We start from the raw sequence: 12,946 nt of genomic DNA, 5'->3' as shown, positions 1-12,946 counted from the left end.
TGCAGGTATTATATTTAGCTACACTATTTAAAGGTCCTCATGGTATCCTCCCCTTCAGCCACCTGGGCTCCTGTCTACTTGAGAAAGAGCACAGCTGCATTTAGAGAAGGGAATCTACTGAAGCTCATCAAAGTCTATACCTCTTTCCTGATGGCTGCTCTAAAGCAGAGGGATGAAGATTGGTTCCAGCTGCAATGCACTGCAGCTGTGTTACTGATATGATACACTCCACCATTTCCTCATCGATTTAGACTCTGTTCCTAACTCACAGACCAGCTTGCCCTAAGATCTGCCTTATCATTGTGACCTTGTCAACCAAACACTGGACCATGTCTGACTCTTTACCTGAGGTCTTCAACAAAAGACTGGATGGGGCACTTAGTGCCATGGTCTGGCTGACTGTCTAGGGCTGGGGGATAGGTTGGACTGGATGATCTTGGAGGTCTCTTCCAACCTGGTTGGTTCTATGATTCTATATGCTGTCCCTGGGCTCAAGGCCTGCAGCAGTGTCTAGGAATGACCAGATTGTGGTTATCCCCATCACTGCCTGTGACCCAGCCTAGCTAAGCTCACTGGGGCCTGCAGGATACAGCTGTAGGGGGAGAAGAGGCACAGCATTGCCCTGACAGACCCATGTTCCCAGTCTTCAACCCACTACTACGTACACTGGCACAGAGGACCAGACTGATCAATGTTAGTTTCCAAAGCAATAGACAGCTTCTGCAGTTAGGTTTCCTAACTTAGTGTCAAGGCATCCTATGCATTTCTCTTTCTCTGTTCCATCCCTTCCATTTGCATAGTACTACACTTCTTAGCAGAACTGGTCCTCCTCAAGAGGGATGCCTTCATGGAGTCACTGAGTTGCCCTCCTGCTTATGTACAAATACTGTTAGGTTTTTGGGATTATATATCCCAAACAAAACCTCTCCCTTCCTGTGCTTTTTCAAGCCCAATGTAGTTATGGGTTCACTCATTGTCTATCATATTAGTCTGAAACTGCATCTGAATGACTTTGGGCAAATTGAACATGAGAATCTTGCAAGGATTTTGGATTTATTTCTTAGGATAAGGGTAGGGTAAGATCTAATGTCCAAAAGAATTTTCTGTGGAATCCCAATAGATACATTTCTACCTCATGAAGCAGCTGGACTCTGAGGAAAGTATCCTTTTGCAGCATAGAGAGAACACCATTGTCATAAAACTGATAAATCAAGATACTGGTCGTTTTTTATGCTGAACCTAAATTGCAGAACTAATAAAACCCACAGAAATGTACTTGACAAGATGATAGTGAGTTAGTGCACCATTCTTCCACCTCCAGAAACTTCAGGGAATGGCACCAGCTAAAGCTGCAGTTTAAATGAGGACAGTGGATTCATTCTTGTCTGCTCTAACTCGCAGGATGCGTTTGTCCTTGTACCACTATTTAAACTCATGTATCTCCATTGACTTCAATAGATTTTCTCCAGGATCACAGTGAATTAAGGCATATCTACCCTGTAGGATTTAATAGAAATGTCAACAAATGTTGTTACTGTAGCCAGGATATTGCAGAAGAGTTCCCAAGGACAGTCTTCAAAATTGAGCTGAAATGACTGAACTCATCGCAGTGTCGAGTAGAGGACATTCAGCCTGTACTAGGGTTACAATCATAGAATCATACAATCAACCAGGTGGGAAGAGACCTCCAACATCACCCAGTCCAACCTAGCACCCATCAACTAGATTATGGCACTAAGTGCATCATCCAGGCTTTTCTTCAACACCTCCAGGGATCAGTCCTGGGACCAGTCTTGTTCAATATCTTTGTCGGTGCCATGGACAGAGGCATTGAGTGCAGCCTCAGCAAGTCTGCTGATGACACCAAGCTGAGTGGTGCAGCAAACTTGATGGAGGGAAGGGATCCATTCAGAGGGACTTGGACAGGCTGGAGAGGTAGGCACAAGCCTGGAGGGCCAACCAGTTCTTCAGCATGAGGGTGGTGAGAGCCAGGTCAACCATTTTCTATAGGGCTGGGTGCTAGGTTGGACTGGATGATCTTGGAGGTCTCTTCCAACCTGGTTGGTTCTATGATTCTATGATTAAACAGGATTTTAGTGTGATACCAACATATGTTTGAACTTACCTGTTTAATGAATGTACATAGGCTTATTCTACAAATATATTAATACCTCTGTGTTTAACTCTGTATGTTCCTTTTAATGAAATGTTTGACACATCCACTACTAAAACATGCCATGATTTTTCCAGGGCAAGTTTAATTTATGTTGGGAAAAATTGGCACAAAAATCATCCATAGTGAATGTCAAAGGTATTTTAAATCTAGTTATTTCAGGGTAGAAGAAGGAAAGAATGAAGAATGACAAATGGGAAGTTTCTTCAGCTTTGTCTTCCCTAACAGATCAGTGTTCCCTGATCATAAAGGTTCAATGATTTAAAAATTAAATGGGAAAAATATATTTAGTGACCCTTTTATCTTCAGCAATTCACAGTATCACACAGTACCACAGTATCATCAGGGTTGGAAGAGACCTCACAGATCATCAAGTCCAACTCTTTACCACAAAGCTCAAGGCTAGACCATGGCACCAAGTGCCACGTCCAACCTTGCCTTGAACAGCCATTTCAGAGTGGGATGGAGATAACAGTAGGTATATTTCTCAATGCTTTGGTTCACTTCAGTGACAACAGGAGATGTAAAATCACGTTTTAAAAATTCACTGACATATTAGTAACTCTTTTAAACCAAATTCTAGGATCCCTGAATCATTCCAAACCCAAAGCATGCTTTCTGAATGGATAAGAATTACTAGCACAAGCAGGTAGGGAAAAAAATCCCAACCAACCAAGCACAAAGACAAACAAAAACCCAAACTCAGCCCAAAACCCTACAACCAAACCACCAACCAGAACTAGCATTACATTTTGCACCCAAGCTACAAAAGCTGTGTCACTTCACTTTCAAAATGCAAAATTACACAAGACAGCTTGAGCCAATCTAACACCTTGTCACTGCTCCCCACTGCATGCTGTCTCTGTTTACCTTGCTTTAGATGTAACATACTTCAGGTCTCACTATGAGACAATTGCAGATGGTTTTCTGCCCAGTTAGTGCAGTAAATCTTTTTAGACGTGATCTTGAGTAGAACCTAAAAATGGGCAAAACCACATCATGTGAAAGAGGAAGGAGGAGCAGGAGAGCCAATGGCATCCTGGCCTGCATCAGGAACAGTGTGGCCAGTAGGATGAGGGAGGTTATTCTGCCCCTGTGCTCAGCACTGGTCAGGCCACACCTTGAGTGCTGTGTCCAGTTCTGGGTTCCTCAATTCAAGAGAGATGTTGAGGTGCTGGAATGTGTGCAGAGAAGGGCAATTAAGCTGGTGAGAGGCATGGAGCACAAACCCTATGAGGAGAGGCTGAGGGAGCTGGGGGTGTGCAGCCTGCAGAAGAAGAGGCTCAGGGCAGAGCTCATTGCTGTCTACAACTCCCTGAAGGGAGGTTGTAGCCAAATGGGGTTGATCTCTTCTGCCAGGCAAGCAGCAACAGAACAAGGGGACTAAGCCTCAAGCTGTGCCAGGGGAGGTCTAGGCTGGATGTTAGGAGGAAGTTGTTGGCAGAGAGAGTGCATTGGAATGGGCTGCCCAGGGAGGTTGTGTCTGCTCCCCCCCTGGAGGTGTTCAAGGCCAGTTTGGATGAGGCCTTCAGCAACCTGTTCTAGTGAGAGGTGTCCCTGCCTACAGCAGGAGCTTGGAACTGGATGATCTTTGAGGTCCCTTTTGACATAAACCATTCTGTGATTCTATGATTCTGTATTTCACAGGAGTTTAGCTTCAGAAGTTTTAAATGTTCTTATAGCCAAGAAAAGCTGCAACAAGCAAAGACAGAAGATCATACTAAAATGGCTTTAACTGAAGAGATTAAATCACAGCTTCTCATATTTATTTATCTCACATCAGCACAGCTAAAGGTATACCTCTTTGTGTTATGTCAGGTTGTGCATGCCTTAAGACCAAAGCTTATCTTACAGATCACAGGGCTGCTGTAAAGTAAGCTTTTTAAGAATGCAAAATGAAGTAATGTGGATATTTATGGGCATAGAGTGGAATAAAGAGGACCAGTAGCTCTTGATGGTGAAAGTAACTGTAACTATGGGGGCTTTTGGCTTTCATCATAACTCTGTGTTAAGATATTTGCATACTGAAAGGAAAGCAATAGAAATGAAGGTGGATCTTTTGAAAGAGTCAGCTTCTTTAATGTACCTTGGTCTTTTACTGGGGCATGCACACACAACATTATAAAATGAAAAAGAACAGCCCAAACACTCCAATTATAGAACAGATTCTTGTTTTCTTCATACATGATGGTCTTGAACTGATATGAATCTAAATCACATAGAATCACAGAATGTCAGGGGCTGGAAGAGACTTCGAAAGCTCATCTAGCCCAACACGCCTGCCAGAGCAGGAGAAAGTTCTTCCCTGAGAGAGTCATTGGACACTGGAATGGGCTGCCTGGGGAGGTGGTGGAGTTGCCGTCCCTGGGGCTGTTCAAGGCAGGATTGGACGTGGCACTTGGTGCCATGGTCTGGCCTTGAGCTCTGTGGTAAAGGGTTGGACTTGATGATCTGTGAGGTCACTTCCAACCCTGATGATACTGTGATACTGTGATACTGTGTGATCTCTCATACCAGGTCACACAGGAACACATCTAAGGTAGGTTTTGACTATCTCCAGAGAGAGAGACTCCACAACTCCCCCAGGCAGCCTGTTCCAGTGCTCTGTCACCGTCACAGGGAAAAATAATTCCTCCTCATGTTTGCATGAAACTTCCTATGCCTCAGCTTCCACCCATTGCCCCTTGTCCTGTCATCTGTCATTACTGAGCAGAACCTGGCTCCATCCTCCTAGCACTCACCCTTTACATCTTTATAAACATTGATGAGGTCACCTCTCAGTCTCCTCTTCTCCAAGCAGCACAGCCCCAGCTCCCTCAGGCTATCCTCATAAGAGACATTTCATTCCCTTTATCATCTTTGTGGCTCTGCACTGAACTCTCTCAAGCAGTTCTTTTGAACTGGGGAGCCCAAAACTGAACACAGTACTCCAGATGCAGCCTCACCAGGGCAGAGGAGAGGGGCAGAAAAACCTCTCTCTACCATGGCAGGGGGATTGGAAGTAAACGATCCTTGTGGTCCCTTTCCAACCCTGACTGATTCTATGGTTCTACTAGCCACAGCCCTTTTAATACAGCCCAGTATGGCACTGCCTGTCCTGGCCACAAGGGCACATTGTTGGTTCAGATATAAACCCCAGGACTGTAGTGTAGAAACATTTGAGAGGGAATGTCACCTTTCATGTGCAACCCTTGGGGATACACACAAAAGCAGTAATGGAGACGTCTCAAGATTACTGCTTAATCAAGCGCTTGGCTCCGCAGGAACAACCCTATGCAAAACTCACCATGACCATTTCAACCAGGTGGATGTAGCAGTTTCCAAAAGCAGAGTTCATAGAATCATAGAAGCAACCAGGTTGGCAGAGACCTCCAAGATCATCCAGGCCAACCTAGCACCCAGCCCTAGCCAGTCAACTAGACCATGGCACTAAATGTCTCATCCAGGCTTTTCTTGAACACCTCCAGGGACGGTGACTCCACCACCTCCCTGGGCAGCCCATTCCAATGCCAATCACTCTCTCTGACAACAACTTCCTCCTAACATCCAGCCTATGCTTCCCCTGGCACAACTTGAGACTGTGTCCCCTTGTTCTGTTGCTGCTTGCCTGGCAGAAGAGACCAACCCCACCTGGCTACAGCCTCCCTTCAGGTAGTTGTAGACAGCAATGAGCTCTGCCCTGAGCCTCCTCTTCTGCAGGCTGCACACCCCCAGCTCCCTCAGCCTCTCCTCACAGGGCTGTGCTCCAGGCCTCTCACCAGCTTAATTGCCCTTCTCTGCACACATTCCAGCACCTCAACCTCTCTCTTGAATTGAGGGACCCAGAACCTCTTTTCTTCCTCTGGACTCTATCACATGCAGCAGAGTTTTCTGGCATAAAGCTGAAGAACATTCTGACATAGACATATTTGTAAAACTGAAGCAAACCCCACTCTCCAGCTGGGAAAAACAAATTCAACATTTTCAGAATTCTAAGAAGGCTTATTTTCTCCTTTAAAGCTGTAAATAGCTAAGTACACATGCATCTTGGCAAGTGGAGGCTTTTGCATTTTTTTAACAGCACCTGCAAAAAGAAAGAGAAAAATGACAAACTGAAGTATGTGTGGGATGATCACATGTTAGAGGAATGGTTTTACATCCCCTATATGATCTGCAAGAAATGAATTCATTTTGATTTAAAGTGATAAAGGCTTCTTTCACAGAAAGCTGCACCAGAGAAATACACCCTTTTAGTTTTCCCATTCCAAAGCTATTTTACACTGAGCTGCTTCTTTCCAAAGTTATGGCAAACAGCATTTTGCAGCAACCTGGATTAAAATGTTTATTATGTGCAAGTGAATGTTTGCCATATCTTTTTATATATAAGTCTTTACTTTGTTCACCTATCACCTTAAGATGTATCAGGAAGTTTTTCATCGTTCAGTGAACATTCTCTAAACAAAAAATTGCTTCTATCATAGAATCATAGAATCAAGCAGGTTGGAAGAGACCTCCAAGGTCATCCAGTTCAACCTAGCACCCAGCCCTGGCCAGTCAACTAGACCATGGCACCAAGTGCCTCAGACAGGCTTTTCTTGGACACCTCCAGGGATGGTGACTCCACCACCTCCCTGGGCAGCCCATTCCAATGGCAATCACTCTCTCTGCCAACAACTTCCTCCTAACATCCAGCCTAGACCTCCCCCAGCACAGTTTGAGACTGTGTCCCCTTCTTCTGTTGCTGGTTTTCTGGGGGAAGAGAACAACCCCACCTGGCTACAGCCTCCCTTCAGGTAGTTGTAGACAGCAATGAGGTCTGCCCTGAGCCTCCTCTTCTGCAGGCTGTCACACCCCCAGCTCCCTCAGCCTCTCCTCACAGGGTTTGTGTTCCAGGCCCCTCACCAGCTTTGTCGCCCTCCTGTGGACATGTTCCAGTACTGCAACATCATTCTTGAATTGAGGAGCCCAGAACTGGACACAGCACTCAAGGTGTGGTCTGACCAGTGTTGAGTACAGAGGCAGAATAACCTCCCTCATCCTACTGGCCACACTGTTCCTGACACAGTCCAGGATGCCATTGGCTCTTTTGGCCACCCGGGCACACTGCTGCCTCATCTTCAGCTTACTCTCTATCAGTACCCCCAGGTCTCTTTCTTTCTGGCTGCTCTCAGCCACTCAGTCCCCAGCCTGTAGCACTGCTTGGGGTTGTTGTGGCCTAAGTGTAGAACCCTGCACTTGGCCTTGTGCAATCTCATCCCATTGGCCTCTGCCCACCCATTCAGCCTGTCCAGGTCCCTCTGCAGGGCTCTCCTACCTTCCAACAGATCCACACCTGCTCCCAGTTGGTGTCATCTGCAAACTTACTGATGCTGGACTCAATCACCTCATTCAGACCATCAATAAAGATACTGAACAGGACTGGGCCCAGCACTGATCCTTGGGGCACACCACTAGTGACAGCTGCCAACTGGATGTGGCACCATTCACCACCACTCTCTGGGCCCAGCCTTCCAGCTAGTTCTTGACCCATATCAGAGTGAATCTGTCCAAGCCACGAGCTGCCAGCTTTGCCAGCTTTGCTTTCCATAAATCAGAATTGTCAAGAAATGCATTTGCAGTTCAAAATTTTCTAGCATCTCTGGCATACTTTGTCTGTATTAATATTAAAAAGAAACAATCTTAGTGAACTACAGTACAATTTATGGAATAATTTCACTCCATAAATATTTTAGCAAGCACGTTATTAGCTCCTGAAAGTATGTAACTTATCTGTTTGTGCAATTAAATTGACCCTCTAATGCACAGAAAAAAACTTCATCTGCCTTAATTGAATGATCAGTCCTGCTTAATGATATACTTCTATATTATGGATTTAAAAATCACCTCATCTTTTTCTATCTCTCGAAAACAAGGTAGGAGTTTCTTGCTGATATGCAATTGCTTCCCTGTGTTAGCAATCTAAGTTGGAAGCATAAATTGTTCCAGATGCTTAGCCCACAAGTTCCTCTGAATCTTGAGAACTAAATATGAAATATTCAGATGGTAAATTTCTAATGCACTAGTCTGGGAGTCAAGAGATTCAAGTTCTGCCTCTTTCTGCCATTAAGATACATTCAGGTATTAGCAGGTTCTTTGTCTAACATGTCCTGTGCACCTATGTGATAAGGTTCACTCTGTCTCACCAGGTAGGAAATGCTTTGCCAGTCAATATTGTTGACTCCAAGGTGGATTTCATACTTGAGTCTTACACAAACAAACAAAAAACCAAAACCCACAACAACAACCAAAATGAAACAAACAAAACATTCATGTATTAGCAGGTTCTTTGTCTAACACATCCTGTGCACCTATCTGATAAGGTTCATTCTGTCTCACCAGGTAGGAAATGCTTTGCCAGTCAGTATTGTTGACTCCAAGGTGGATTTCATACTTGAGTCTTACACGAACTAAAAACCAAAACCCACAACAACAACCAAAATGAAACAAACAAAACATTCAGGTATTAGCAGGTTCTTTGTCTAACACATCCTGTGCACCTATGTAATAAGGTTCACTCTGTCTAACCAGGTAGGAAATGCTTTGCCAGTTATTATTGTTGACTCCAAGGTGGATTTCATACTTGAGCCTTACACAAACAAACAAAAAAACAAAACCCACAACAACAACCAAAATGAAACAAACAAAACATTCATGTATTAGCAGGTTCTGTGTCTAACACATCCTGTGCACCTATGTAATGAGGTTCACTCTGTCTTGCCAGGTAGGAAATGCTTTGCCAGTCAATATTGTTGACTCCAAGGTGGATTTCATACTTGAGTCTTACACAAACAAAAAACCAAAACCCACAACAACAACCAAAATGAAACAAACAAAACATTCAGGTATTAGCAGGTTCTTTGTCTAACACATCCTGTGCACCTATCTGATAAGGTTCATTCTGTCTCACCAGGTAGGAAATGCTTTGCCAGTTATTATTGTTGACTCCAAGATGGATTTCATACTTGAGTCTTACACAAACTAAAAACCAAAACCCACAACAACAACCAAAATGAAACAAACAAAACATTCATGTATTAGCAGGTTCTTTGTCTAACACATCCTGTGCACCTATGTAATAAGGGTCACTCTGTCTCACCAAGTAGGAAATGCTTTGCCAGTTATTATTATTGACTCCAAGGTGGATTTCATACTTGAGTCTTACACAAACTAAAAACCAAAACCCACAACAACAACAACCAAAATGAAACAAACAAAACCAACCAACCAAAAACCACAAAAACACCCAACCAATAAACCCCCAAAATGTTCCAAATAAGGATAATTGTAAATCTATGAGGATCTTAGCTGGTTTTGGAATGTGTTATCCTGGAAGTACACTAGAATCATAGAATCAGAGAGAATCATAGAATCATAGAATCAACCAGATTGGAAGAGACCTCCAAGATCATCTAGTCCAACCTAGCACACAGCCCTAGCCAATCAACTAAACCATGGCACTAAGTGCCTCAGCCAGGCTTTTCTTGAAGACCCCCAGGGATGGTGACTCCACCACCTCCCTGGGCAGCCCATTCCAATGGCAAATCACTCTCTCTGTGAAGAACTTCTTCCTAACATCCAGCCTGTACCTACCCTGGCACAGCTTGAGACTGTGTCCCCTTGTTCTATTGCTGGTTACCTGGGAGAAGAGGCCACCCCCCACCTGGCTACAATGTCTCTTCAGGTAGTTGTAGACAGTAATAAGATCACCCCTGAGCCTCATGTCTGTGTTTGGTGTAGACTTGACTTCTGAGAAGCAGGCAGATGCTATTATGAAAACATTATTTATTTAATATGTTGTGAAAATTACATATAAAACTAGAAGGGAGACTGTCATGACTAGTCACTAAGAGGATTTATTTATACTTTATTTTTCTTCCATGTTTTTGATTGCTAAGCTTTAGTGACCATTGGTCATTGAGCTAAAGGAAAGGGCTTAATGTTGCTTATCCCCATTTTTTTTTCTGGCTTACAATTTGACCATAATTGAACTTAGAATCATAGAAGCAGCCAGGTTGGAAGAGACCTCCTGATTGGTGAAAAAGGAAAAAAGGACACTTCACTTGAATAAGTTTTTGCTGTTCCTCTGGCAGAGGAGTGCCAATGGTATCTCCACTCTCTTTGCCTGTCCGAGGAGGACCTCAGCTCTTCTAGTGCCACACTGCAGGTGACAGTGGGAATAATAAAGATGCCAACCTCTTCTCCAAACTCCTGCAATTTTACTTAAACCTAGACCATGTCAGGTACCTCAGGATGACTGCATATTATGCCCCAGCACTGTAGCCTTCCTCAGGATGTATTTTATCACTAAATGCTGAAGCCATTGCTGCACTCTTAGCTTGGAAGCAGTCATCCTGGATCTGCAATACTGAGAGATTTTCCAAGATATCCATGACTGCTACTTTCATGGACTACCTAACTTGCAAAGCATCTGGGTAGGCCAGGCTTCCAACACTACTCTTTTGCTTCTGATCAGCCCTAATAGCTGTTTGCCTTTTGTACAGCAGCTGATGGCTCACATGATCAATTCCCTGTAGTCAAATACAGTTCTATGAAGGGCAACTCCCCCCAAAAATCTCAAGGAAAAATCTCAAACCATAACCCATTCTTCTAACTCAGCTTTAGGGTGCCAGGGTAGGTATAGGCTGGAACTTAGGAGGAAGTTGTTGGCAGAGAGAGTGATTGGCATTGGAATGGGCTGCCCAGGTAGGTGGTAGAGGCACTGTCCCTTGAGGTCTTCAAGAAAAGACTGGATGAAGCACTTAGTGCCATGGTCTAGTTGACTGGCTAGGGCTGGGTGCTAGGTTGGACTGGATGATCTTGGAGGTCTCTTCCAACCTGCTTGATTCTATGATTCTATGATTCTTGTATTGAAGGTTTTACTCTGCATAGTATCTGCAGCACTTGTTACACAAACAGAAAGTCACTGATTGATAAGATTTGACTTATTAATTGTGCAAAGGGACCAATTACAATATATTATTAGGATGTACCTTCGTCCCTGTAGATTTTGTGACTGGAATCACAAGAAGTCAAATATTATGACAACTATTCTTTTGGGCTTGGATGAGGAGCTTGTAAGTTATGGAAATAAAGTATGAATGTGAAGACACACATATAACACAACTAAATGCATTTAAATAATGCAGGAGTTCCTCAAATGTGACTCATATTTCCACATTTCTAACAGAGGAAAAGAAGAGCTGCTGCTGCTAGAAGGAACAGGTGGCAAAAAGAGATGTGCCGGCATTGCATCTGGGATCAGAGTATCACAGTATCATCAGGGTTGGAAGAGACCTCACAGATCAAGTCCAACCTTTTACCACAGAGCTCAAGGCTAGACCATGGCACCAAGTGCCACGTCCAGTCCTGCCTTGAACAGCTCCAGGGACGGCGACTCCACCACCTCCCCGGGCAGCCCATTCCAGTGTCCAATGACTCTCTCAGGGAAGAACTTTCTCCTCACCTCCAGCCTAAACTTCCCCTGGCACAGCCTGAGGCTGTGTCCTCTTGTTCTGGTGCTGGCCACCTGAGAGAAGAGACCAACCTCCTCCTGGCCACAACCTCCCCTCAGGTAGTTGTAGACAGCAATAAGGTCACCCCTGAGCCTCCTCTTCTCCAGGCTAACCAATCCCAGCTCCCTCAGCCTCTCCTCGTAGGGCTGTGCTCAAGGCCTCTCCCCAGCCTCGTCGCCCTTCTCTGGACACGCTCAAGCATCTCAATGTCCCTCCTAAACTGGGGGGCCCAGAACTGAACACATGTCCTGTTTAGCAAGAAATCCTTCCTCAGTATACAAAAGGAACCCAAATAGATGAGGGCTTTGTTCTCAAACAAGAAAGCACACAGTTGGATTCTCAGATCAGAACTTAACTATAAAGTAACATAATTGGGATGCAAAGTACGACATAAAATACTTTGGCTTCTATTTCAGAATCTTTAAAAGGATTTCAAATGCTAAGGAGATATTGCTGGAGTGAGACTGTTCTAGATTAACATAATACATTACTTAAAAAAATAATTTCTCAATTATTATATGTTGTTATCAAAGCAAAAAAAAACAACCAAACAGATCACCTGATATCTAGGAATTGATTAAAATTGGACTAATTTGTCAGCATAAAAATCCCAGTGCATATAACCATATAAGGATATGGTTCCAGAAAGCAGGTTCAGTTGAGGTCAATCCTAGTTCCCCCAGCTGCTCCTCGTAAGACCTTACCTCCAGGCCCTTCACCAGCTTCATTGCTCTTCTCTGGACATGCTCCAGCAACTCAGCATCTTAATGCCTGGTTTACTGCAATAAGCAATATATGCAAAACATTAGTTACAGGGCAGAGTTATTTTAATGCACTGTGTGCATTTATGTGGTTTTAATTCATGAAGTAATTTTAGTACAGAGAACACAGTGCTTGTGTTTCAATGACTCAAAATCTTTCTGCCTTTGTGGCTGAATAATCTTTATCATAGATTCATAGAATCAACCAAATTGGAAGAGACCTCCAAGATCATCCAGTCCAACCTAGCACACAGCCCTAGCCAGTCAGCTAGACCATGGCACAATCAACCAGACCATGGCACAAAGTGCCTCATCCAGGCTTTTCTTCAACATCTCCAGGGATGGTGACTCCACCACCTGCCTGGGCAGCCCATTCCAATGCCAATCACTCTCTCTGACAACAGCTTCCTCCTAACATCCAACCTAGACCTCCCCTGGCACAACTTGAAACTGTGTCCCCTTGTTCTGTTGCTGCTTGCCTG

At 44.1% G+C, this 12,946-nt stretch overlaps 1 long non-coding RNA gene across 1 annotated transcript in view; it reads right to left on the bottom strand.

Moving 5' to 3' along the window:
* LOC135180088 (uncharacterized) overlaps positions 1-12,484 on the bottom strand; it is a 79,809-nt gene extending 67,325 nt beyond the window's left edge. Inside the window, exon 1 of the long non-coding RNA XR_010304267.1 lies at positions 12,408-12,484. This is a non-coding gene — a long non-coding RNA (uncharacterized LOC135180088). The remainder of the gene's footprint in view (positions 1-12,407) is intronic.
* Between the last annotated feature and the right edge of the window lie 462 nt (positions 12,485-12,946).

This window comes from Pogoniulus pusillus, chromosome 12 (assembly GCF_015220805.1).
Source record: "Pogoniulus pusillus isolate bPogPus1 chromosome 12, bPogPus1.pri, whole genome shotgun sequence".
Classification (NCBI taxonomy): Eukaryota; Metazoa; Chordata; class Aves; order Piciformes; family Lybiidae; genus Pogoniulus; species Pogoniulus pusillus.
This window is presented reverse-complemented; position numbering and strand designations above follow the sequence as displayed.